The 26,006-nt window shown below is 39.2% G+C and overlaps 1 protein-coding gene and 1 non-coding gene across 8 annotated transcripts in view; both read right to left on the minus strand.

The window, feature by feature from the left end:
- The window catches only part of CNOT2 (CCR4-NOT transcription complex subunit 2), a 144,185-nt gene extending 118,491 nt beyond the window's left edge, over positions 1-25,694 (minus strand). For 3 of the 7 annotated variants that reach the window (XR_005588232.1, XM_039500215.1, XM_039500214.1), the window contains exon 1: positions 25,548-25,671. The gene's annotated coding sequence lies outside the window, so the exon portion shown is untranslated. Of the gene's footprint in view, positions 1-24,972; positions 24,997-25,547 lie in introns of those variants that run through there. The other 4 variants (XM_039500233.1, XM_039500221.1, XM_039500210.1 and 1 more) reach the window with 4 other exon arrangements.
- LOC120396170 lies at positions 1,839-1,979 on the minus strand. Its single transcript, XR_005593032.1, has one exon. It is a non-coding gene; the product is annotated as a U4 spliceosomal RNA (small nuclear RNA).
- Positions 25,695-26,006: the final 312 nt, after the last annotated feature.

Here is a 26,006-nt window from a genome sequence, read left to right on the forward strand (position 1 = left end):
GCATACGCAAACAGCAAACAAAATGACCAGTTGCTCAATACCAAGAGGTCAAAACCAGTTCTTTACTTCAATGATATTGGCCACAATGCATGCCTAACATGGAAGGATGAACATAGGAAGTCAGAGACAGATCTGAACACAGGTTAAAATATAGTTACTATCCATTACAAAACAGTAATCCCAATAAGGGTATTAGTACCACTAACTCAAGAGTGGTGCCCACGGAACACATCACCAGAACTCTAATAGGATTATTATACATTGTTTCATATTTGTTGATTTGTTTTAGATTTGAAATGTCTGAAACATTTGTTTACATTCTATATTCTAATCACCAGTGATATTAAACGTTTCTATAGCAATACAAATCAAAGCATTACTATCCCCATTTAGTCTAAAGAAATATTCAAAACCAAAACACAAAATAGTAATATTAATTTGCTTAATAAGATTCCATCTGATAAAGTAGAAGAGCTCTGCTCTGGTGGTTTTGCACTGTCACAATAACCCAATACAAGTCCATCCTATTCATTCTATGTTGTTTAACGATTATTTGTATCAAATTACACACCATCCCACAATATAAGTTCACTGAATAAATTATTAAAATGGTAAATATGGAGTAAGTTATAACAGAGTAGAATAATAAAATTGCCATAGCTTCATAATACAGGAATGAGGAAATGGTGCACCACAGTCTATCATGTGGTATCACTCATAGTACACAGTACCACAGACCATGTAACTTATTCTGTTCATTTAAGTTCATCCATTTAGAGCAAACAAAGCTTTAAGTCTGGTATTAGCACATTTTCAGATGTGTGCATGTTAAAGTTGAAAGGGACCCCGCTTAATCTATATTTTTATATACTGACTAATAGAGAGAGAGCGCGCGAGCATGCACGCGCGCACACACACACACACACACAGGTACACACACACACCTTTTAAAAAAGTTAAGGGCTTTTTCTGTTCTTTGCCTTATTTGTAAAGGCAGGCAAGAAAGCAACACTACCATACAGTGATTCATTCCCTCTAACTTTTCTCCCTGACTTTTCAGCATGAGCAGCGAACACCACCAACTCCTTGCTGAGCCTGAAGAAGGATATGCACATCACTCTTACACACAGATCTGGGGACAAATAATGCAACTGTGTCAGCAACACAGTTAAATTGGATGTACAGAGTGCCGTCAAATGCACAAAGTAAATAGGAAAACAAAATTATTTTCACTGATCATTGTTTTATTTTCTAGATTACTTTGTAATAGCAGATACAGAGTTTTCAGGGAAGCTTTTCTACCTCCTGATTAAATTTTAGTACTTCATAAGTAACTATTCTTTTTCTTGTGGTATTATTGTTTGCTTGCTTGTGGGGTGCGTTTTTTTGGGTCTTTTTAATGTTAATATTTTAAATATTTTGGAATATTCATACAGTTCTAATTTTGGATGTCTATCTAGTCTCATAACTTCTAAAATCCTTCCTCCACCCCCATAGCCTTGTCATGGTATTTTAAAATGCACATAACCTTTAAATCAATTAACTATAAAGTTCCATCTTGTATGGTTGGCACAAGAAGAGTACATTTACAACACACACAGTACGTTCAGCAATTTCATACACAAGTTCTTTTTTGTGTGTAATTTGGGTGTAATTTAAATAAGAAGAACGTGGTTATGTTTGTGTTTTAAATTTCTTTGTATTTTTTAAAATATCTTCCAACTGTGCGTCCATAGTCCTGACCTGTCCCACTCCCAAAGTCAATGAGAGTTAGACTGGATACTGTAATTGGAAAACTTGGTTGGTTTGAGAAATACCTACAGTTTTTTCCCCCGCCCCCTCACATGAGACTGTCAAAAATTGCCAGTGTCAACTATATTTCAAATCAACACGGCGGGGTCTTGGGAAAAGTTTTCAACTAGCAATAATCACACCTCAGATTAACCACATTGACTATGATACTGCCACTGCGCAAAGTTAGTACTTGAAGAAGTGTATGGGTATTTTCTGACACCTTTAAAGAATTTGCAGTATGCAAGAAGTATATTCTCTTGATAATTTTCATAAACAGAAAAAGACATGTAGAGAGAAGATTTGAATTTCTCATGAATCATGGGATATCACATTGCCATCTCTACACTCTGTGTCCCCCACAAAACATAAATACTTAATAATCTTATGCAAGAGAATCACAACTGGGAAGAAAAACACTGGATCTGTTGTTCTCCTGTTACTGCACAAAGCACTTGCAAAGGATGCCAGTGCAATTAGCATCAGTCAAACTGACAGCCTTGGTTTCAGTCTGCTGTTCCTGCTAGTCCACAAGAAGAGCTACTGTGGGAGGAAGGAACAGGTGACACATTTTAGCCTTCTATCCCTCCAGGCTCCAGGACACACAAAAATGAGATTAACTGCCCCATGTATCTATTTTATTTATATTTCACACACGGTAGTTTGTTTTGAGAGAGAGAGAGAGAGAGAGAGAACACGAACTTAAAACGGATGGATAGCAAGATTACGTAATTGCATAATAAAGGAGATCCACAACAGGGGGTCAGTCAAGGACAAAGCAAAAAGTTTGTTTTAACAGAGTCATAGTACTAATCATTTTATGGTATCACTTTTTTAAAGGGATTTAGGCAAAACAATGATACCTAAGAGACCAACTAATTCCAAATCTCTCAACAGCTGGCTTTGTAGGAGAAGCTCTTTAATGCTAGCTGCAAAGCAGCAGTGAACCATCCACAGGTCTAAAAATACCAGACCTTTAAAAACCTAGGTTCATCCCCGCCTCCCCAACCAGCAGGCAACATCAAAGTTTATTATATTTCCTTTCACATGTAATTATATAAGATGAAATAGTATACTGGGGATACTCTTACAATTATTAGATCTGTCCTGATTAAAAACATTGTGGTAGAAGAATTAGTCTGTAAAAAAAGTTCAGTCTTCCTTGGGGTGCCTCTGTACATTTCTCCAGCTTCACTATAAAGATGAGGCAGTATTTCCAAGTACCAGAATGGTCACAGATTCAAAAGTTTTCTTGAGAAAAAGTTAGTATTATCCTTGCTAGCCACAGAGTGTATGATTGTTACTTTGGAAAGTCCTGCTGCAAAACAATCAGGCAAAGACTTTATTGAAAATTATAAAGTCAGATAATGCATTTAAAAAACAGGAATTGTAAAGTAGACATAAGATAAGTACTAAATACAATTAAAATGTAAATTTATTAAGACATTTTTGTAGCATTGTGCATACTATGCTGAAGGGAAAAAGGAGTTAGGACGTCAGCAACATTAGGAAGCTAGATACCATGTGAAAAATCCAGCAAGTAGTTTTATATACAGTGAAGGAATGGTCCTTCATTTGAGAGTAAGGAGACATGGGGGCTGAGCGAATTTGTTGGTGCAAGGCTAAAAGAGTAATTGGTATTAATTTCCAAGATAAATGGAAAAGCAGAATCCAACTTCAGGTTGTATTCTGTAGGGTTGGTGCCTTCTTACATGTTAGTTAAAAAGGGGTGATCCATACTGATAGAGGAGTTCTTCTTGAACTAATGGTGGCTGCAATGTTCACTGCTAAAGATAGAGGTAACTGATTGGCCCAGAGCCTATTAAAGGAAATTCTAAAGTGCTATAAAGACTGTCCCAGTCTTGAAAGATTCAGTTAGAAACCTGTTGTAGCCTGGATGCTGCAATTGCCTAGGGAAAGGATTGTTTTAACTCTGAGGCAGGAAAAGTGTGGCAAATAAAAATATGGTATAAATTTGCTGGATTTGATTTTAACTACTGAATTATATATAATCAGAGTAGCACTTAACCATGCAAAACTAAGTTAATAATCGGAAAAGCTAAGATACATCAAAACTTATGCAGGTAGGGACTCAAGTCAAGAAATGCTAGAGTTAAAATACAATGTGCATCCTCAATTTTTTGCACATATACATTACACTAGTTATGATTGCAAGCTATTTCTGAAATATAAACGTGACTCTAGAGTCTAACTACATGATCACAGATTACTGTAATGCATATCTCACAAGGAAGCAGAGTTGTTTCAATTTACACTTAGGTAATTCATTACTTAAAAATGCGGAACTACGTAACCTCAACATTGCATTAGTATAGTTTTTCAAATTAATTTTTTTGGTCTTTTCAAGGGGAAAAAAATCCTAGCTAGGAACATCTCTCTAAATTCATTAATTTAAATATTACAAAGTTCACTATTGCACATGTTTAATATATAGGTTTTGAACTATCACTTTTCTTCCAGCCAAGTAAAAGTGCTAGTTTTAAACATAAAGCATTTTTTGTGTAACCTTGTCAACGGAAGTGGAGTTCATTTTAAACATCAGGAAAAGTTTTAAAATTCACTCTGACATGCAACTGCCAATTCACTAGTAATATAAGTAAAAGATTTAGCATATAAACAGTAAGGGTACAAACTGTAGCAAGAAAAATCTAGGATATTTGCAACTAAGCGACACCTTCAAGAGAGTATGCAATGTTGTTGTAGCTATGTCGGTCCCAGGATATTAGAGAGACAAGATGGGTGAGGTCATCTTTTATTGGGCCAACAACTTCTGTTAGTTAGACAAACAAGCTTTTGAGCTACACAGTGCTGTTCCAAGGTACCACAGAGTGCCAAAGCTAAATACAAGGTTGAACAGATATTCTAGGGGACCATTCACCTTGAACTATGTCATTATTACATTGAACAGTAAGTCAAGTCTTTAGATACTCTAGCAAAAGTTCATTGCTACATTATCAACGACTGACAAAGAAACTTGAACAGGGAACTGCTATCCACATAAATAAGAAAATTATAGATCCTGATAGTCTGCATACTATTTCATGCATAAAAGTATAGGACCAGCTAAATGCACCTCAAGTTGAAGAACTCTCTTATAAAGAACTGTACTTTAAATAGTAAGTTAGAATATGGTTGGTGAGAAAGATGAAACATCTCACTGAATATTAAATTAACTGCTACTATTGCTAATCCTAATGGAAAACTTCCACTTAAAAATGGGTAATAGTAAACTTGCAACAGACAATGACATCAAAGTTGTATTCTTTACTTTTAAGTCTTGTACACTCTAGTTGAGAACCTAAAGCTATGAACAAAGCAAGACACAGCTACCTGAACTTTGGCCTTAGAAACCACTCTCACCATATGAGTAAACAGAATGATGGAAATCTATCATTTCATGAAGCCAGCATGTATGTAGTTTATATAGCAATATTCAGCGTGATTTCTTTCCTTCTGGCTGAAGCTGCTATATATGCCTATGGAAATATTACAATATAAACTACCATGCAGTTAAATGCACCTGGAAGTGAGCTATCCCAAGGAAGCCTTTGAATTTCACAGGATTGTTCTGCCAAACAAAAGTGAGTTACATATTGGGTAACTACAAGCAGAGTTCTGAAAGGTGATCAACATCTCTCATAGTACGGAACTGCTGCTACTAAGCCCACAGTTGTTTATGCAACACACTGAAAAAAACCCACTAACAAAATAGTTTCCAAGAAAATTTTAAAAAGTTAAAAATTATGAAATCCAAGATGCCTGCTAATATGATAAAATGTTTTCCCTGTATAAAGTGTGGCATAAAGCTTTTCATAATCATTTTAGTTCAAGTGGTCCATTATGACCTTTCTAAATATGAACATGGTATAACCCAGTGCAGTTAACTTCCCTCCTGACCTCCAAAATGATTATTTGTATTATAGTACCACCTACAGAACACCAAGATGGGAGAGCCTCTGTGCTTGGTACCATACAAAATGTAGAAGAAGAAACAGTCTATTCCTACACACACAACAACAAAATACATCTAGGAGAGAGGGAACATTCGTCATTTTTATAGTTCTTTTCATCCCAAAAATGTAAACAGAGAGGACCAAAACAACTTTCAGGCACATTCCAGAAAGAATCGTTCTCAACCCTGACTGTCTTCAACACCAGTTCAGCTGTACTTTTAGCTAGAAAGTGGATTAATTTGTTAGTGCAGGCAAAGCTCCAATGGAAAGACAACTTTAAAACACTGACCCTTTACAACAGCAGACACTGTCATCAATGCATCTAGGCTTGGTTGTCTATACCCAGTTCTTTCTGGAAATGTCACAATGTTGCTGTAGCGCCACACTGGTGCACTGCAGCTTCACTAAAACAATAGAAGGAACATTAGTGTAGACTACTAGCTGCTGGCATTTTTACCACTGTGTTGTCTAGAGCTGCTCTAAGCATTATATAACAGTTTATCCACTAATACAGTCACCAACAGCACCAGTGAGATTTTTTTTCTTTAAGGGTAGACAAAACCCTGCAGTTCCTTTCTTCAATCCACTCCCAAAGTTTTACTTGCTCATGTTCTGAGAAAAAAAATGTTGGCTATATGTGCACAACTTAATATTACAAATCTGCTAGATCATTTTGCAATTAGCAAAGCTTACTCTATACATTTCCTACCTTTTCTACTCTGTTACTTTCTTACTATCCAAGTTCCAGCCAATAAATCTTTTGATATCAATTTCACAGCCCTTCCCCACCCATATCGCTCCATTTTTTTTAAACTTTGGATAGTTATGTACTACTTGAACTTACATAATTTATTCTCGATTTACATCTTCCATTGCAATTCCAATTATCACTTTCAGCTCACCTAATTCCTCAGTCTCACCTACTCTACTAACCTACACTTTCCCTTTTATCTGCATCAATCTCTTCTGTTTTGCTTCCTTTTATGCCACATAACCCTCTGTAAACTGGCAGCTAAAATGTTTTCTCTGTTATTTCCCCAGATAAATTATCTATACAAAACATGCTCAATATAGAGCAGTGGAAGTCTCCACAAGTAGAGTGGTGGTGCAACCTTGTAATTTTAAATCCAATTTTCAATTCCCCCAAATGACACTTATCTTTCTAAAATTTTGCATGCCAAAACTGACACCAGGATACAACTTTTTCTGCAGAGTCTGATGAAAGTCAGACAAAAAAGGTAAAATTTTCACAAGGGCCTTCAGACTGGTCTACACTAGAAAATTAGGTCAGCATAAAAATCCACACTCCTGAGCAGCTCTGTAAAGCTGACCTAAAGGCTTGTGTTCATGCACAGCAGTATAGCTGTGCCACTGTAGCACTTCAGTGAAGATGCTCCTAAGCAGACGGGAAAGCGTCTTCCGTCAGTGTAATTAATTCACCTCCCCCAACAGGTGGTAGCTATGTCACCAGCTCTCCAGCCAACATAGTGCTGTCTACAGGGGGGATGGCTCAGTGGTTGGAGCATTAGCGTGCTAAACCTAGGGTTGTGAGTTCAATCCTTGAGAGGGCCATTTAGAGATCTGGGGCAAAAATCTGTCAGGGACACTACTTGGTCCTGCTGTGAAGGCAGGGGACTGGACTCGATGATCTTTCAAGGTCCCTTCCAGTTCTACACTTCTATGATACAACTACATCGCTCGGGGGTCAGGATTTTTCACACCCCTGAGCAACGTAGTTATACTGACATAGGTCTGTAATGTAGATCTGGCCTAAGTCCCTGTGCAGGCAGAAGAATTCTTTTGTTGACCTAGCTACCACTTCACAAGGAGGTAGATTATCTAAACCAATGGGAGAACCCTTCCCATTAGTGCAGGTGATATCTACACTGAAGCGCTACAGCGATGTAGCTGTAATATTTTAAGTGTAGCCAAGTCCTAAGTGACTTAGAAGCTTATGGGTATGTGTACACTAATGAGACTATACCGGCACAGCTATGTCAATGTAGCTATGCTGACATAACCCCATAGCACAGACACAGTCTAAGCCAAAGGAAAGGATTTTTCTGTTGGTGTAGGATCACCATTTCCCCAAACAAAGTTAGCTACATCAACGGAAGCATTCTTCCATAGACACAGAATCTACACTGGGGGTTACGTGAGCATAGCTGTGACAGTCAGGTGTGTGTGGCTTTTTCACACCCCAACCAATGTAGCAATGTGAACCTAACTTTTATGTGTAGACCAATTCTAAATTCCATTTTCAAAGTGCAACCCAGGTCATGTAATCTTATAGGATTTGTCTACGCTATAGAAGCACACCTACAGGATGACACCTGTGCCTTTGTAGCACCATAGTGTAGACACTTCCTACAGTGAAAGAAGGAGGTTTTCCCAGCACTGTAGTTAATCCACCCCATAGAGGCAGGTTGCTAGGTTAGTAGAAGAATGCTTCTGTTGATCTAGTGGTGTTTATAATGTGGCTTATGTCGACTTAACTATGTGTATTGGAGGTGTGAATTTTTCACATCTCTGAGTGATGTAGCTAGGTCAACCTAAGTTTTAGGAGTCATTTCTGAAAAAGGGACTGATGCACTGAAAATGATACTGTAGTCTACTTAAAGTTTATTCTAACACTTCTGGTCTTATCTCTATAAAAGTGGAATAGTCTAGAAATGAAGATTTTTTGAAGGTCTCGTCAATAAGCGCTTTTAAGTTTTTTAAATAAGTTACTTTCAGGGAGGTTATGAAAATTTATAGAATTGGTTTTAAGTAACTTTTATTATAGGTAGCAACACCTAAAAATGGGTCAATCGTTTCCAACAGCTATTAGGGAAAAACAGCTTTTGATAATGTTAAAAAAATATTCTTACAACTGTTTCATTGAGAAACTTTAGCACATCCATGCTTTGGAGCAGGGACCTGAAATCTGGCAGGTTGTCTCCTTGACAGGAGTATGGCTTTTGTCATCCTTGTGAAAACTCACCCATATTGGGCCAAGTGATAAGCTTCTGAAGATTCACTCTTATCAGATGCTGTGGAGAGAATTTGACAGCTAAATTCTACAAAACCATCTGCACCCAAGCATACACCATCCCCAAACAGGTCCTGCTTGTGAATGGACTGCACATGAGGCGTTCCTACAGAACAAGTGAACATGTTCCATCCTAGGGCAGCTGCAGCTGAGGATGAGTCCTCAAATTGTTCCTCCCATCAGCCAATTCCCACTGTAGTGCTGGGCACCAGAACTGAGAGCATGGAACCTAATTCTCTTGTGCTTCCCCTTGCTGGCACCCAGGCAGTATGGAGGAAGCATCTTGATTTGAATGCACAGGAGTGAGGAACCAGCGTCAGGAGCAGAGTGGGACAGGAGCTGTGGAAGGGGAAAAATAGAAGCAAAAGGGTGGAAAGGTGAACAGGGGCAAGGATCTGGGGAGAATAGCAGTAAAAGGGGACAGGGACAAAAGAATCTAACCACTAGAGCCAACTCCCTTCCTGAACCTATTCTTAGATCTCAACATTCCTTTGCTGTCTAGCAAGCAGCTGTGAAACCTGGCAAACTGTGTCTCCATCCCCCTCTAGTGGGCAGGTCCACAAAATAGCCTTCTAATACTAACAGTTACTCCATCCACTCCAGTGGTAGAGGACTGTATTATAGATCTAAAGGTGCCAACCCTGCTGATGATCCATTCGGGGGAGAGGGGAGTGCGAATATAGTTGCACATGATAGAATTTCTGTATTTTCAAAGTTAAAGGTTTTTAAAAACGTAGGAAATTACACCCCAAAAACTAAGTTAAAAGCATGTTAATGTTGCAAAGTCAAACACTGAAAAATGGTGAACATTCAACTTCAACTGTGGGCAAGGAGAGCTCTGCTCTGAATATAAAGTGTTGTAAATACAGCACACAAAGTTTAGTTGACACTTCGGGCTTTAATCTCTACTCTTCACTTTCCCATCTGTAAAATGGGGACGATACCTTACAGAGGTGTTATGAAAATACATCTTTACAAGATTAATGAATTTACGATATTACTGAGAACATCCTAGAAAACCTCATGAGGAAATTATTAATTTTGCAATCAATGCAAGCTTTGGATGTTGTGCAGTAAATAATGCATGGGGCTATACATCAAACCATGAAGATAAAAAGAAATATTGAATAACTACCCATTCAATGAACAGAACCCATCCCATGCACTGAATGAAACAAGGTAGTATGAAAAAAATAGCATACAATCATGTAATTAGACACCATATCATAGAGCATATACAAAAGAGGGCTGGATTTAAGGTTTCATGGGGAATCTTAATTCTGGCATTTCCTAACTTTTAGTGCTTTGTCTTTGTAACATTAATGTTCTTTTAACAATTTTTTTTAATTAACAGAATATAAACATTTAAATGTTTATAAACTGGCTTTTCCACTGGGGGTTTAAAGACCAGAGGGAAGTGTGGGAAGGGGTATGGAATGGGAGCACAGAGAGAGAGAGAGAGAGAGAGAGAATGAGTAGAGGAACAAGAAGACATGGAAAGATAGCAGAAAGCCATGCTTTCCAATTCTGGAAAGCAGGGCTCTGAGTAAAAAGACACCAGACACTGGCATGGAGCAGGAGAGAGGGACAAACAAGTAAAAAAGGTACAAGAGAAGCCAGAAGATTATAGAAGGGGCACAGAACAGGGGTACAGGGAGCCTGAGGAGGCAGGAAAATGCACACTGGATAAGAAGTTTTGCATCTGGATAAAGACCACCTTGTCTTCTCTACCATTCACACTACGCGCAATATCCAAAACAGTTGAACTCCCAGCATCATATGCATTCACCACCTATGCACTTACTAATATCTGGAATGGAGTCCTGCTCTGGTAGGCCTCATAAGATCCGTTGGAGCACAGCGCCCCTCCTGAAGATCTTACACACCAACACAATTTAAAATCTTTGGCAAATCTTTTAAAATTAAAAATATTTCTTAACAAAAACTTTAGGAATTAAGGTTGCAAGTATGCTTCAGAGTCCAACACAACCAAAATAGTTACACTTTTTTAAATGTAAATTGTTATTAAAAAAAATTAGGAAGGATTGAAATGAATTGTTAATGGATAGTGAATGCTGAAGACCCACGTAGCACTATCAGTGGCCACGCAAATTTAATATTACCTCCTCTTAAAATTTGTATACTTATGTAAAAGTCAAAAGAAGTTACGAGGAGATCATAAAGTCCCATTTCTTATTCAAGGGACCCATTTCCAATAATATCCTAGTAATTTGTTATTTTCATCTTTGCAGATTTTATGGAGACAATGTTAAATTTGAGTGGGCAATGTAGGTCAGATTGTTAGTGAGAGGTAGAAGTATATGGCAGTGAGGAACTAGCTGGATCTCCACACTGAAAGCATTCTCCTACGAAATCCATCCTAACGGCAGCAAATGGAAGACATTAGGTGCACTCTGAAATGTGATTCATTATCTCACTCAGTTATAAGGGTAGTGAGAATGGCTCTCCAGAGCGAGAGGACCAAAAGACCAGTCTGAAAGTAGTAATAGCCAAGTCTGGGGAAAAGACTTCAAACGAACATTGTTATTGTTAATAAGTCAAACTACATGAAGGTAGTAATTTTTTACTCTATACAGCATATGAACTGTGTTTTAGAATTGTGTGCGTGTGTTATGTCTGTCCATACTTAGCAATACTAAAGCAGAAAGTTTTAAAATGGTATTTTTTAAAATACTCATAATGGGTCTATTTGTTTACAAGACAAAAGCTAAGCTCGTTTCAATTTTATTTGTAATCCTTTTGTCTCTTGTGTACTGTGTAAAATGTGATTCTGTTTTCCTCCCTCCCCAATTTAAAAATATTTATGTCCCAGTAATTACTCGAGATAATACATTCCCAACCAAAAGAACTATGACAAAATATAATCATGTGACTACATTATGACTGAAAACAAATGGACATTTAACAATATAATTCATAAAACACACAAAACACACTCATAACACAAAACCTGAACGATGATTTAATAATTCTATTAAATGTAGTTAGTGGAAATAAAAATAACTGCTTTCCATAAAAGTGAAAGGAAAAAAAATTAAGATCTTGGTAATGGCTACCATCAGTAGTCGTATTTTTCTTTAATTGTATGTAAAAAGTAAAGATTAAAAATTATGCTGATTACATTTAGTTATCCTTGTATTAATCAATATATTTCAACTAAAAAAAAAAGTGTGTACTGAATAGGTGAAGTAATACAATAGATGTGACTACATCCCTTAGCTGTTCATTTCTAGGACTTTGCACTTGCAATTTTTTTGATGCATAATTATTCAACATAATAATACATTTTCTGGGTGTTAACTTGACTCCACTTACACATGCGTTCAAACTTTCCTCAGTAATATTTTGTTTACTAATCAATTAATAGGTTGTGTTTCACAAGACTCTCTCAATAGCCCAATGTTACTACCACCAATGCTAGAGATAAAGAGTGTGCATTAGTTGCCAACACTTCAATCACTGTTACCCAGTCCTGCTCAAAGCAGGTCACGATAACATAATGATTAAAAAGCCAGCAACCACCAGTGCCTTCTCTACACTAGAATTTACTCCAGCAGATAGAGCTGCACCAACGGTAGCCACAGCGGCAAAAGTTTAAGAAAAGATCTAATGAAGATAAGACATAAAAGGCATATTGTTGTAATTCAATATAATTGCTTCACTGTATTTTTACACCCAAAAATCTTGATCTATTCAAACTATTAATGTTATATCTGTGCTGAGTTGCTTATATTATATACTCCTTAAAAAGGTGAAGTAACAACAAAATCTGGCAAAGATACAGATACACTTTTATTGTCAAAGCATCTTCAACATTTCATTTTTCCTATAAAAATGAAACATTAACGGACACTCTAGGGACTGCTAGAAAGATCCCAACTATTTCAATTGCCTGGCTAGTACAATCACCAATAAAACATCTAAGAAATCCCTTATATAGCTGAAGATATAACAGTACAAAGAAGTTTCACTGAGTGTTTTTATAAATCTTTCTTCATGACTACAGGTTTGCTTGCTAATTCATTTTGCTTTAAGATGCATTGACCTGCAAACTTCTTCAGGACAATGGCATTTATATATATATATAATTCAGTGTTTGAGAAAAAGCAGGAAAGAAGTCAAAATATACAAAAATGATTTTAAAATTCATCTTGAAAACATACATATAATGAAGAATTTATGCCCTATTAAACATTAGCTCACACTTGTTTTTATAAGGATAGTGGAAGAAATAGAGATTATAGAGAGGCTAAAATAGAGGAGACACTCTTCCTAGTATTTAAGCGTACTCCAGATCTTTGAGACCAGCTGCAACTGCACAGCAGGGAAGCAAAGTCTGTCTCTACACTGTACAGTTAAATTAGGTGATTGGCATCTGAATCTGGGCACCTGGATTAGCCTAGCCCAGTGTCTGTACCATTAGTGTGTATCAACTGCAAATCCCGATCCTTGTTACTGCTCCTCACTGTTTCTGCATTCACCTTGTGAGCATGTCTGGGGCATGTCCATGGTTCTTTCTGCTGAGACACTAGGATTCTAGAGACCTTCACTGTAAAGTGGGCAAATTGCAGCCCAAATTAACGCGGAGAATGGTTCTAATCGACACCCTGAACCAGGTAATCTAGCCTGGTTTTAAAACAGGCCAGGGGGTTGTCTTTGTGTATGGTGGAGGTAGGGAAGAGGTTGCGGAGGAAGAGGGGATGTTAAGGCTAAAATCCATGTAAGGAGCCCAGGTTGACTGGCAGTGTAGATACTCCCTATGGGTACGTCTACACTGAAATTAAACATCCACAGTTGGCCCATGTCAGCTGATTTGGGTTTGCGAGTCTCAGGCTGAGGGGCTATAAAACTGCAGTGTAGACGTCCGGGCTCTGGGACCCTTCCCCCACATGGCTCCAGCTCAAGCCTGGACATCTACACAGCAATTTAATAGCCCTGCAGCCCAAGACCCAAAAGCCCATGTCAGCTGACAGGGGCCAGCTGTGGATGTTTAATAGTGGTGCAGACATGAGTACTGTATATTCTAAACACTACTCTTTTCATACTGCAAAGTCAAAGTTACACTGCTCCAACCCTCAAGTTCTTTTTTTTTGTTTTATTTTGACTCTGTGATCCCATAAATGAGATATATGATGCACTCCATCACTTAATACAGCGATAAACTGCTAAACCCTTAGGTTAATTCAGTGGCGCCCGCCGGGGCATTTATGTGCGCCTGCCTAGTGCCCAGGAGGGGAGAGAAGCCGCAGCCCCACGCCTGCTGGAAACAGAGTACTCCAGGGCTGCAGGCGCCGACGTTCTCTGTCCCCACCAGGCGCGGGGCCGCAGCTTCTCCGGGGCTGCAGGCGCCGGTGTTCTCGGTCCCCGGCAGGTGCGGGGCCGTGGCTTAAGCCAGAGAGAAGCTGCGGCCCCGCGCCTGCCGGGGACAGAGAACTCCGGGGCTGCAGGCTTCATTCTATGTTAAAGTAAGAATAATAAATATATTTGGACCAGCAGTTCAACAATGTTTTACTTTTTTAAACTAAATAAGATGAAAACTGTTTATGATATTTATTTTGTAAAAACTCCTTAATTTTTCTTACAGGTAGATAATTAAATTATTCAGCAATTACTCTTTCACCTTACCATGTGAATTTGCTCTTTTTTTAATACCTTTTACATGTAAAATTACCCTTTGTATCTTATGGATTCATATATTATGTAATATTAAATATGATCAAGCAATAAAGAATCCTGTGGCACCTTATAGACTAACAGACGTTCTGCAGCATGAGCTTTTTTGATGGTGAATACTTCTCTTCACCTGAAGAAGAAGTAGTTCACCCACACGTCTGCTGCTAGAACGCGTGTTAGTCTATATAATGCCACAAGATTTCTTTATTTACAAATCAGAGACTAACACGGCTACCCCTCTGATATTAAATATGATGTTTTTCGTATTATTTAATGTACAAATACAAAATAAGCCTTGAAAAATTGTTGGTGCCCGCCACACACTTCTGAAAACATGAATGTGCTACTGGCCACAAAAAGGTTGAGGACCACTGGGTTAATTCATAACTTATAACTGAGCAGTAGCACACAAAGCAAGTAATTGGGAATATCATGTCAAAGATATTCTCAGAGTGCCAGTAAGAGCACTGCTATAAGCACAGAAAAGCCAAAACTCTTAAGTATAATTTGGCCATGAATTTTCCCTGAAGCTGGGTTTAAAATATACAAAACTTTTATATTAAACAATTCTTGTTTGCTAAGCCATAACAGGAAAGTTACACTTATCAAATTACTCTCCTTCTCCCCTCATCTACAACATATACCCTACACCTATAAAACTATTATATAGAAATGTCAAGGAATTTATTTTTATTGTACGGCTCATCTTCTCTATGGAAAATTATGCCTACCATACCTGTAGTGCACATACCTGTAAACAGAAATACACTGTATTTTTCAAACTGCAGGAGCAGTTCCGAATGTGCAACACAATACTTTCAAACTATTGGTCTTCTTAGACTTTCCCAGAATGTTACTGCAGAATTTTGAATATGGAAACAGCAACTCATCCAATAGTATAGATAAAGCATTCGGTATTTATAAAATGCAGTTTATATTTGTTAATAGAGGAAATGAGGAAATAATTACAAACACATCCTACACTATATTTTTAATTGTATGCTTCCTAGCACAGGGAGCAATACAAAAAGAAAATCAGCAATAATAAATTACAGAACACAGACTGTATGATCAACTATTACTTTAGAAGAACATTCTAGAAAATTCAGTGTTGCACTGGATATGTTGCAAAGCCAAGGACAGTTACACTGATGTATGCAAAGCACAGTTGCCCAAGATTATTAATGGAGATCTTCACCTTCCTCTTCAACATCTGGAAGAGGATACTGACAAAAATAGCATACTAGATTAAGATTAGAGTTGTGTTTCTACCCAGGTCCCTGATACTAGAATTTTTGAGAGATTTCAGCATTGGAATATCCTATTCTGACAGACAAGATTCTGAAGTTTCCAGAAGCCATTAAGAACAGTTTCCTCCTGATACATGTAATTAAGAAAGTTGTTCTGGTTTCACAAAAAGAGTTAGTTTGAGTCGTTTTTTAAAAATGATTGCTCCGTCTTCTAGCTCAGCTTTACACTGTTCACACTGCAGTGTGAACCTACCATGCAATTCCAGGAAAAGGCTGAATTCTGCACTCCCTTGCCATCTAATATTTTCTCTATTCTTTGAATTTTTACCCAATTTAAAACCACCCCAGCTAATTTCAAGCTTGTGTGCCATGGTAGGAAAAAATGGCAAAACTCTCATATGAATCCATCAACATTACTCCTATGTTTGTTACAGATGGGTTAGACACACAACACTCAATACCTTCACAGCAAGTTAAATAGTCCATGAAACAGATTCTGCTTTTAGCAGAGATTCTAGCATCTGTATGCTTCAGAACTTGCAGCTTGGGTAATCCACCGCAAACTCTTTGCCAAGGATGGCTACTGTGTGACTTGTGGAATAAGCTCAACCACAGAGCTCTATAAGAGAGTCACACATAGCTTTTACTATACTTAAAAAAAACCAAAACATCCCCCTCCCACACAGTCAGCGGCTACAGAGCCCAGCAAACACTGTTCCACTTTAAGCCCAGCAGGTACTGAGTTGGCTCAAAATAGAGCATTGCATGCTGGGAAATATACGCACTGACTATGTCTCAATAATTAAGATGGAAATGTCCTCGGTGAGTCATTTCATGCAAGAGTGCCAGATGGGTCAAAATTTGGGCATCCCTGCTCTCAAGACACATGCTGTTATAAAAATTAAGGCTCGCCAAAAAATGGGCTTTTAGGTTTTGATTTGAATGGGAGCTGCTGGAATCAGTGAAAGTCAAGTTAGGCTCCTAAATAAGTGACCTTAGGCACTTTTTTTAATTTTTTTTAAATCTTGACCAATAAAAATAACTTGTGAATATACAAGCTGTTATAAAAATATTACCTACCATTCATATCTATTATTAAACTATATTTTTCTATTAAAATTTTATTACTGGATGTAAAGACATCAGATCTTGCATGTGACTAGGCCAAAAAATAAATATGGTGATGCATCTGGAATTCTTCATAAACTTTGAAAAGCTTCACTATCATTAAAAGTATATGAATTTTAAGAAAACAATATAAAGATGAAGAAACAACACGACACTGCTAGATAGTTTAACTGATGTCTTAAGTGTTACAAATTACAGATGAACTGAAAAAAACAAAATGGTATTAAGCACAGGTATGCATGCTCAATCCCCACACTAACTAGGATGTGGATGCACTCAGAAGAGCATTAAATTTTAACTAACCTTTTTAAAAACTATTTTGCTCATTCAAGAAATTATTGCAGTATTTTCTGGTTCACTTAAGGAAGACCAGAATTTATCAGACATTTGAAATAGCCTTTCAACCCATGAAACGCGTTTAGTACGTGCCAGAATAGTGTATTCTGGGATACCTTAAGTGAAGTGCCAGGATAATTTCCTAGAGGGAACAAAAAGAACATTTAAAAAAAAATTAAAACCCAAGTTCTCCGCCAACAGCTTCCACGTCATAACAGAGGATTAGCATAAAAACTGCTTACTTCAGTTTTCATTTTTACCTTTAACCAATAAAATATGAGATGAGAGTTTAATTTGATGCATGGTGGTTAAAACTTAATCAGACACGTTTGGGAAAGTATACTTCTCAGAAGCCCGAGTGTACAAAGTGAACTTACTTTATAAAGTAAACATATTACAATTCCAATATAAGTAACCATTTTACTCTATGACCATAACTAAAATTACCTGGTGCTTATTCAAATACGTCCATTATTCAGGTAAGTAAAAGGAACAAGGTGGTATTGTAAGATATGTTTAGAACAGTGGTTTTAAATCTTTTTTCATTTGTGGACTCCTAAAAAATTTTCAAATGGAGGTGCAGACCCCTTTGAAAATCTTAGACACAGTCTGCGAACCCACAGGGGTCCATGGACCAGAGACTGAAAACCACTGGTTTAGAAGCATTAATAATGAACTTTTCATTTCAGTATATGAATGAAACAGAATGGCCATGTATATAAAATAATTGGTTTCAAGATATGGACGGTTAAACTCTGAATTTGTAGGAAGTTTCTTTAGTAAACATTTTCCTAATACTGTTCAATTTGCACACATTGCCATTTCTTTATCTGTCAGATTTCTATCTTAGGGGTTTTATACTGCTGCCCATCCCCATCGCACCTGACTGCCTTCCACATAAAATCAATAGCAAAGTCCCTAGTGAGCTTTCAGCATCTATTTGTTATATAAAGCTGTTTATACTGTTCTCTTCTGACTCTAATGAAACAGTGTTTTCCTATTTTCAGTCTATACAATTTATATGAAGTGGAAGAACACTCTTTGTAACTATTTCTGGATGTGCATCTTTTACATTGCACTCCCAGCTATCTCCGTGACACCACAGATTTCCTGAGGAAACTACAATGCATTGGTGACCTTCCAGAAAACACCATCCTAGCCACCATGGATGTAGAGGCTCTCTACACAAACATCCCACACACTGATGGAATACAAGCTGTCAGGAACAGTATCCCTGATGATGCCACAGCACAACTGGTTGCTGAGCTCTGTGCCTTTATCCTCACACACAACTATTTCAAATTTAATGACAATATATATCTCCAGATCAGTGGCACCGCTATGGGCACCCGCATGGCCCCACAATATGCCAATATTTTTATGGCCGACCTGGAACAACGCTTCCTCAGCTCCCGTCCACTCACGCCCCTTCTCTACCTACGCTACATTGATGACATCTTCATCATCTGGACCCATGGGAAGGAGACTCTGGAAAAATTCCACCACGATTTCAACAGCTTCCACCCCTCCATCAACTTCAGCCTGGACCTATCTACACGGGAGGTCCACTTCCTAGACACCACGGTGCAAATAAGTGATGGTCACATTAACACCACCCTATACCGAAAACCTACCGACCACTATGCCTACCTTCATGCCTCCAGCTTCCATCCCGGACACACCACAAGATCCATTGTCTACAGCCAAGCACTGAGGTACAACCGTATCTGCTCTAACCCCACTGACAGAGACCAACACCTAGAAAATCTCCACCAAGCATTCTCAAGACTACAGTACCCACACGAGGAAATAAGGAAACAGATCAGCAGAGCCAGACGTGTACACAGAAGCCTCCTACTGCAAGACAAACCCAAGAAAGAAACCAACAGGACTCCACTGGCCATCACATACAGTCCCCAGCTAAAACCTCTCCAACGCATCATCAGGGATCTACAACCCATCCTGGACAATGATCCCACACTTTCACAGGCCTTGGGTGGCAGGCTAGTCCTCGCCCACAGACAACCTGCCAACCTGAAGCATATTCTCACCAGCAACTGCACACCACACCATAGTAACTCTAGCTCAGGAACCAATCCATGCAACAAACCTCGATGCCAACTCTGCCCACATATCTACACCAGCAACACCATCACAGGACCTAACCAGATCAGCCACACCATCACCGGTTCATTCACCTGCACGTCCACCAATGTAATATATGCCATCATATGCCAGCAATGCCCCTCTGCTATGTACATCGGCCAAACTGGACAGTCTCTAAGGAAAAGGATAAATGGACACAAATCAGACATTAGGAATGGCAATATACAAAAACCTGTAGGAGAACACTTCAACCTCCCTGGCCACACAATAGCAGATCTTAAGGTGGCCATCCTGCAGCAAAAAAACTTTAGGACCAGACTTCAAAGAGAAACTGCTGAGCTCCAGTTCATCTGCAAATTTGACACCATCAGCTCAGGATTAAACAAAGACTGTGAATGGCTTGCCAATTACAGAACCAGTTTCTCCTCCCTTGGTTTTCACACCTCAACTGCTAGAACAGGGCCTCATCCTCCCTGATTGATCTAACCTCGTTATCTCTAGCTTGCTTCTTGCTTGCTTCTATATACCTGCCCCTGGAAATTTCCACTACTTGCATCCGAAGAAGTGGGTATTCACCCACAAAAGCTCATGCTGCCAAACGTCTGTTAGTCTATAAGGTGCCACAGGATTCTTTGATGCTTGTAAAAAGTGTTCTCTCACATATTAAGAGCTACCACACAATTAAAACAATGAAAAGGAAAGTGCACCAACCTTGTTCCTATTACTTTACTGACTATGGATCTTATTTGAATATGCACTTGGTAACTAGCCATTCTGTGGAATTACTTGTAATTTGTGAGAAAACATTTTTTACAACTACAACGTAAACAGCTACAAAGGAAGAAATTAGTTACAAGGAAATATTTCCCATTTCATATAATATATTAATTGTATTGACTGAAAAGGGGGAACACTAATTAATTAGAAGAACATTTTGAATATCTGCAAGTGACGAGTAGATGCAGAAACTTGACAAAGAAATGACATTATGCACAATTTGGACAGCATTAGGAAACCTTCTTTACCAAGGAATGACCTACAAATTCAGACTAACAGTCCATATCTTGCAATAAACTCAGTTGCTGTACATAATTAGTTATTCTATTTCAACCAAATACTTAAGTGAAAAACTCCTTGTTAATGGTTCCAAACAAATATGCATATTTATATTGCAATAGAAAGTGTTTTAGCAACACTACTACAAAACAACCAGGTGCAAACAGAACTGTTACCTACTGACAGTGTACAAGACAGTTTTTTAAGTGCTAGTTTTCAACTGTTACCAATAATTGTAAATCGTAAACTAATGAAATAATAGTACTATGCATGTCTATAGAACTTTCCATCTGTAAAGCTACGAAGATGGGTAAGTATTACCCCACTATTACACATGGGAAACTGAGGTATAAATTAGTTAAGTGACATACACAAGGTCACACAAGTCAGCAGATGGGTCAGTAATAGAGCTCAGGTTTTCTTACTCCTGTTCCCACATTCTGGACTACTGCTCCGGCAACCATATTAACATGCAAAGTAATGTTTTCCATTTCACTGATGCAACTTCAGCAAATATAAACCACCAGAAATTTGGGGTGCATTAAAAGAGCAAAGAAAAAAAAACCAAACAACCTCAAAACAAAAACATACGGAAATGAGAACCTGAAATGAATTTCAAATTAGTTACTCTTGGACTGTTAGAGCAAATAAATCAGCAAAGGGAAGTGACTGAAAAGATCACAACGCTTAATTATTTTAAAAGTATTCTCAAATAGCTTAGCCCCAAATTTTAACTTATAAATATAATCTGGTGGGCAAGGCCCTATGGATTTTTCCATTTTTAAGTCTCCCAATCCGTGATTGTGAAATTAAACAACACACCTAACCAGATGGCAGAAGAGGTGAAGTTTAAGTAAAAATCTTATTTTCAAAGAACCACTGATAAGTAATGAAAAAAACAACCAGGGAGCTAATTATACTCCACAGAAATAAGGGGGCGGGGGGAGAGAACAGAAGGGAAACATTTACAAAATGGAAAACAAAAAATGATAGGCTCTTTGGGCCAGAGATCATCTTTTTGTTCTGTTTGTACAGTGCCAAGTAGTGGGGTCCTGGTCCATGACTTGAGCACATAGGTACTACCATAATACCAGTAACCATCACCACCACATTATTTTCAAGTTTGTAGATGGTATTACAAACAACGGAGAGGTAAAAAACTATGAAAGAAAATGGTGTCCCTTTACTTATGCAGTTGTACATTTTTTTATTTTAAGAGCTGCAGGGTAGGATGTGTACACTCAGTAATGACGTGTAATTTGCACATTGTTACAAGCAGCATAACAGTCTTCAAGCTATCGCCTGATATTCTGTCATCTGTTCTCTCTCTCTACTAAAGCTTGAGACAAGTGCCCATTAAAATTTTTCATGAGAAGCATAGCAGACAGGTCTTCATTAGAAACTTTTGCTGGTAACTTTTGTCAGTTGGGGGAGTGATTTTTTAAGGCATTTCTGTACCAGCAAAAGCTTTATTTTTGACGCAGTTATACCAGCAGAAGGTGCCTTTTCCAGTGTAGGTTACTTCTTTCAGGGAACCTGTCCCAGCAAAAACAATCTTTTGCTAGCTTAAGCTGCATCTACACAAGGAGGATACAGCTATACCGACAAACTTTTCTAGTGTAAATTAGGCATCGTAAGCACTTTTGTCATTGAAATTTTATTTTCAGAGGATACCACCTAGCCTCTTATCTGCCTAAGCCTAAAACCTGGCAACCTGTACATCCCTGTAATGCATTTTGGGACCCTTCTTTACAAAAAGATTATTAATTTTCTCTTAAATTCAAAAGATATTTTAAGTTGGATTTTACTTCAAAGGCATACAAACAAAATAGTACTTTTATTTCAGCAATACTTAATCTCAAAAATAGTTTACATACAAAATTAATTGTGACTATTAATTCAACATAGACATGGCTTTTTGGATGTCAACTCTCCCTTTTATATTCCCCACAGTAAAGGGTTATAAGCATTTTAAAATAGTCTGTGCAGTAATTTCACTTTTTAAAAAATGCAGATCTTTTAATGTTATAATAAAGCTCATTGATACTAACTCTGATCTATCTAGACAAGATTTTTTTTTAAGTTTTTAGAAAGACATCAATACATATTTAGATCCCAATCCTGCAAACACTTATGCAAATTCATAGACTTAAATTTAAGTCAGAGAGGCTACTTGCACACGCATAAGCGTTTGCAGGATCAGAGCCATCACTAACAGCCCAATATAGTGCCCTTGATTTTAGTCGTAGTCTTATTTATGGTATAACCTCTACCCAGGAAACTGGAACCAAAACAAGCTAGTCTGAGTCTCTGGATATAGTATATTTGAAACATTAGAAGAGTTTTCAACTACAAATGCATCTGTAAAATTTCACTGACCACTTTATCAAATTCCTGACACTATTTAAAAAATATATTACGATTCTGACATAAGCTAATAAAGGCCAGAGGATTCAAGCTCACCTTAACTTCAAATTTCTTGGTTTTTGTCAATATGTATCAAACTGTGTGTTTTCTGCATTAATTATAAAAATGATTGACTAATCTTGTATTTCTGATGATAAACTGCTTTTGTTTGTTTCCCTCTTCTCCCCAACAAAATTCAGTTTTGGTTAGACTAGTACATACCACATCACTTGTATATGGGCTTAGGTTGCAGCACTTAACATTTCTCGCTCTGTCTAGACTAATATTTGTTTTGTATATTTCTAAATGTGACAAGTGGTTTACCAACAATTAAAGAATATATGATAGCTCCTACTTTTTCTTTAATTGCCACACAGATCTTCACAAACAAGTAACAGGTTGGATAACAGATTTATTTAAACAGCACTTTAAAACAACAGGGATTCTGCAGTGCTTAAGGCCAGATTCTGTCCTTGAATACTTGTGCACAATTCCTATAGACTTCAGTGAGACTTGTAGTTAGATTTTTCTGTCAAAAATGCACGTGCAATTAGTGTTAGGCTTAATATTTTAGATCAAGTTGGAATGTCTGACGCAGGTTGCTTTCATTACACCTTTAACAATACATTGTCGATTTAGTGACTGATAGCTACTACTTCAACCCTGAAGGCAGGTAAGTTGAAAAAGTTACAGAATTTTTGAACAGATTAAAGTTGAGTGATGTGAAAAGTATATTTTTCAAATACAAAAATACCTATAAAGATTAAGACTATGATGATACAATGAACTGACGTACAGAATACCTGCACCATACAAACTGTGTAAAACTGAAGCCTACAAATTCAAGTTTCTGATTTCAGACCTAGTTTCTGATTTCAGATCTAACATCAAGTACCTGCTTAAATGGCACACCTAATTCTTAACATGAGCTAGAGACAAAGGCCAAGATTTTCAAAAGTCAAGAGTGATTTCTGAGACCTCATTTTTTGTCTGCCCAATTGGAGACATCTTAATAGGCCATGTGTCCACCGGAATTCTCCACACAAACAGTTATGATGTTATAAAATAGTGCAGTCCTCAAGAATTGGATCAGGCATGCTTTGATCACAAATAGACCACACTGAAAAATACTATCATAGAAAAAAAATCAAAGGACATTAGTGCTATGTAAATCCACCCTCAGGTCCAAATAAAGGAATCTCTGCAATGAAAACCTAAATAATTATATTTGATTATTCTGCTCTGCATATGTCTTAATAGTTTGAACTGCATCCATGTTTCCAGAAACCTAATGTCTACTGACTGACATGACAGTAAGTTTGATAAACTTTAAGCTCCCCTATTGCTGAGTTAAGCCCAGCAGCCAATCTCTTCCACCAGATGTTACCGCTATACAGGTCAATATGAATGTTTCGTTCCTTCATGGACTTAAGTCACCCTCCACCCAGGAATCAAATGGGAGAGGCTCTACATTTTATATATGAAATAAAAAGCCAATATAACACCACAGTTTTGGCAGTAAGTTTCTCTAACAACATGGATTTTTTTAAAAGTAAATGCTGCTGATCCACAATGACATAATTATGTTGTGGGTTTTGGACAGAGTAGTACAAAATATCTGAACTAATGTTATGTGTAATTTGAATTATAATAAAAGTCTAAGTAACAGATGCATCATTTTTTGGTTTGCAAATTTAAGGAATATGTGCACACAGCTATAATTGTAAACACAAGAATTAACTCTCCCTTACTGTATCTGCATGTTCCCATTAGCACTGGTTCACAGTGAAAGCTGTTTCAAAGCAGAAACACCAGCAGACACAGGAAGACAAGATATCATCTGACACAGAGACAGCACTCAGAGGAAGTGGTTCAGTTTGCTTCAAGTTTGTTTAACAAACATTTCTGAGGGAGGATCAGAACCTGTTCCGACATCATCTCAGTCTCCCTCAGAAAGGCTGTGGAGAATACACCAAAAAAATAATTAACCCTATTTCACCCCCTCTCTTCATCTAGGGGATTCATGTAACAGGCCGCAAGGCCACACTGGTGAACAGCAAAACCCCAGCATCGCCTATGAGGAAAAGCCAGTAGCACCAGAGTCGATGAGTGGCAGATTTTGCTCCATCGGTTTCTTAACCCGGAGCCAAAAGGCACAGGGGAGGGGGGGACATTAACACCAACTTATAGCCTCACACACCTAAACCAGCCGAACGTACGATGGGGCTGCAGGGTATCAGGAACCACAACTAGGCCAAGGACTTGAGGGAAGAGACACTAGGGCACAGACGGGAGCGGGGAGCGGACATCGCGGGTGGAAGGGGAGGCAGCGGCCACGGCAAGGGGCAGCGAGCGGCGCAGCAGGACGGGAAGCCGGGGCCGTGTGAAGTGCCACAGGCGGCCGCAGAGGATGAAGAGGCCCCAGGGTGCGGGCCCCAGGCTCTGCCGCCTCCCGCAGTGCCGGCCTTTCCCGCCCCGCAGAGCGGGGCTCGGGCGCCGCCGCCGCGGCCGGAGATGGCGGAAGAGGCCGGAGCCGCTGCCTGGGCTGGGCCTAAGGGCTCCGCTCCCGACTCAGACGTTGCGCGTCCCCCCCTCTCTCTCCCTCGGAGACAAAAGCAAACGGAAACCCGGCTGGCTGCGGCCGGGCCCAGGGAGCCCGGAGCCGGGCCCAGGCCGCCGGGGGCCCCACCGCCAGCGCCTGCAGGCCCGGTTGGGAGGCAGCGGGCAGAGCGCGCCGCGGGGAGGGGGCCAGAAAATAATGGGGGCCGAACTCACCGCATGAATTTTCTTGTCCCGCGGATCCAAGATGGCTGAGTATCCAGCACGGAGGATGCTGGGGGAGCGACCTTTACCCTCTGACCCGCCCGCCGCCGCCGCGACCCCGCCGCCGCCCGGCCTGGCAACCGGAACCAGGGCGAGACGGCGAGAGTGGCGCGTCCGGGCCCGGCCCCGCGGCGAAGAGAGCGGCTCGCTCGGCTCCCTCCGCCTCCCGGGGGAGGCTCGACCCGCGATAGGAGCCGCCGCCGCCGCCGCCTGGCTCCTTCCTCCCCCTCGGGCCAGCCCGGCTCCTGGGCCTCCCTCTCTCCGCGCTTAACCCCGGCGGGAGGCCAGGGCGCTGCTGGGGCAGGGAGCCGGGCCTGGGATAGGCAGCGGCCTCCCCCGGGGGAGAGAGCGGAGGGGAGCGGGAGCCCTGCCCCACGCTCCCCACTGGAGACAGCGGGGCCCTAGTTAGTG

This window comes from Mauremys reevesii, linkage group 1, assembly GCF_016161935.1.
Source record: "Mauremys reevesii isolate NIE-2019 linkage group 1, ASM1616193v1, whole genome shotgun sequence".
Classification (NCBI taxonomy): domain Eukaryota; kingdom Metazoa; phylum Chordata; order Testudines; family Geoemydidae; genus Mauremys; species Mauremys reevesii.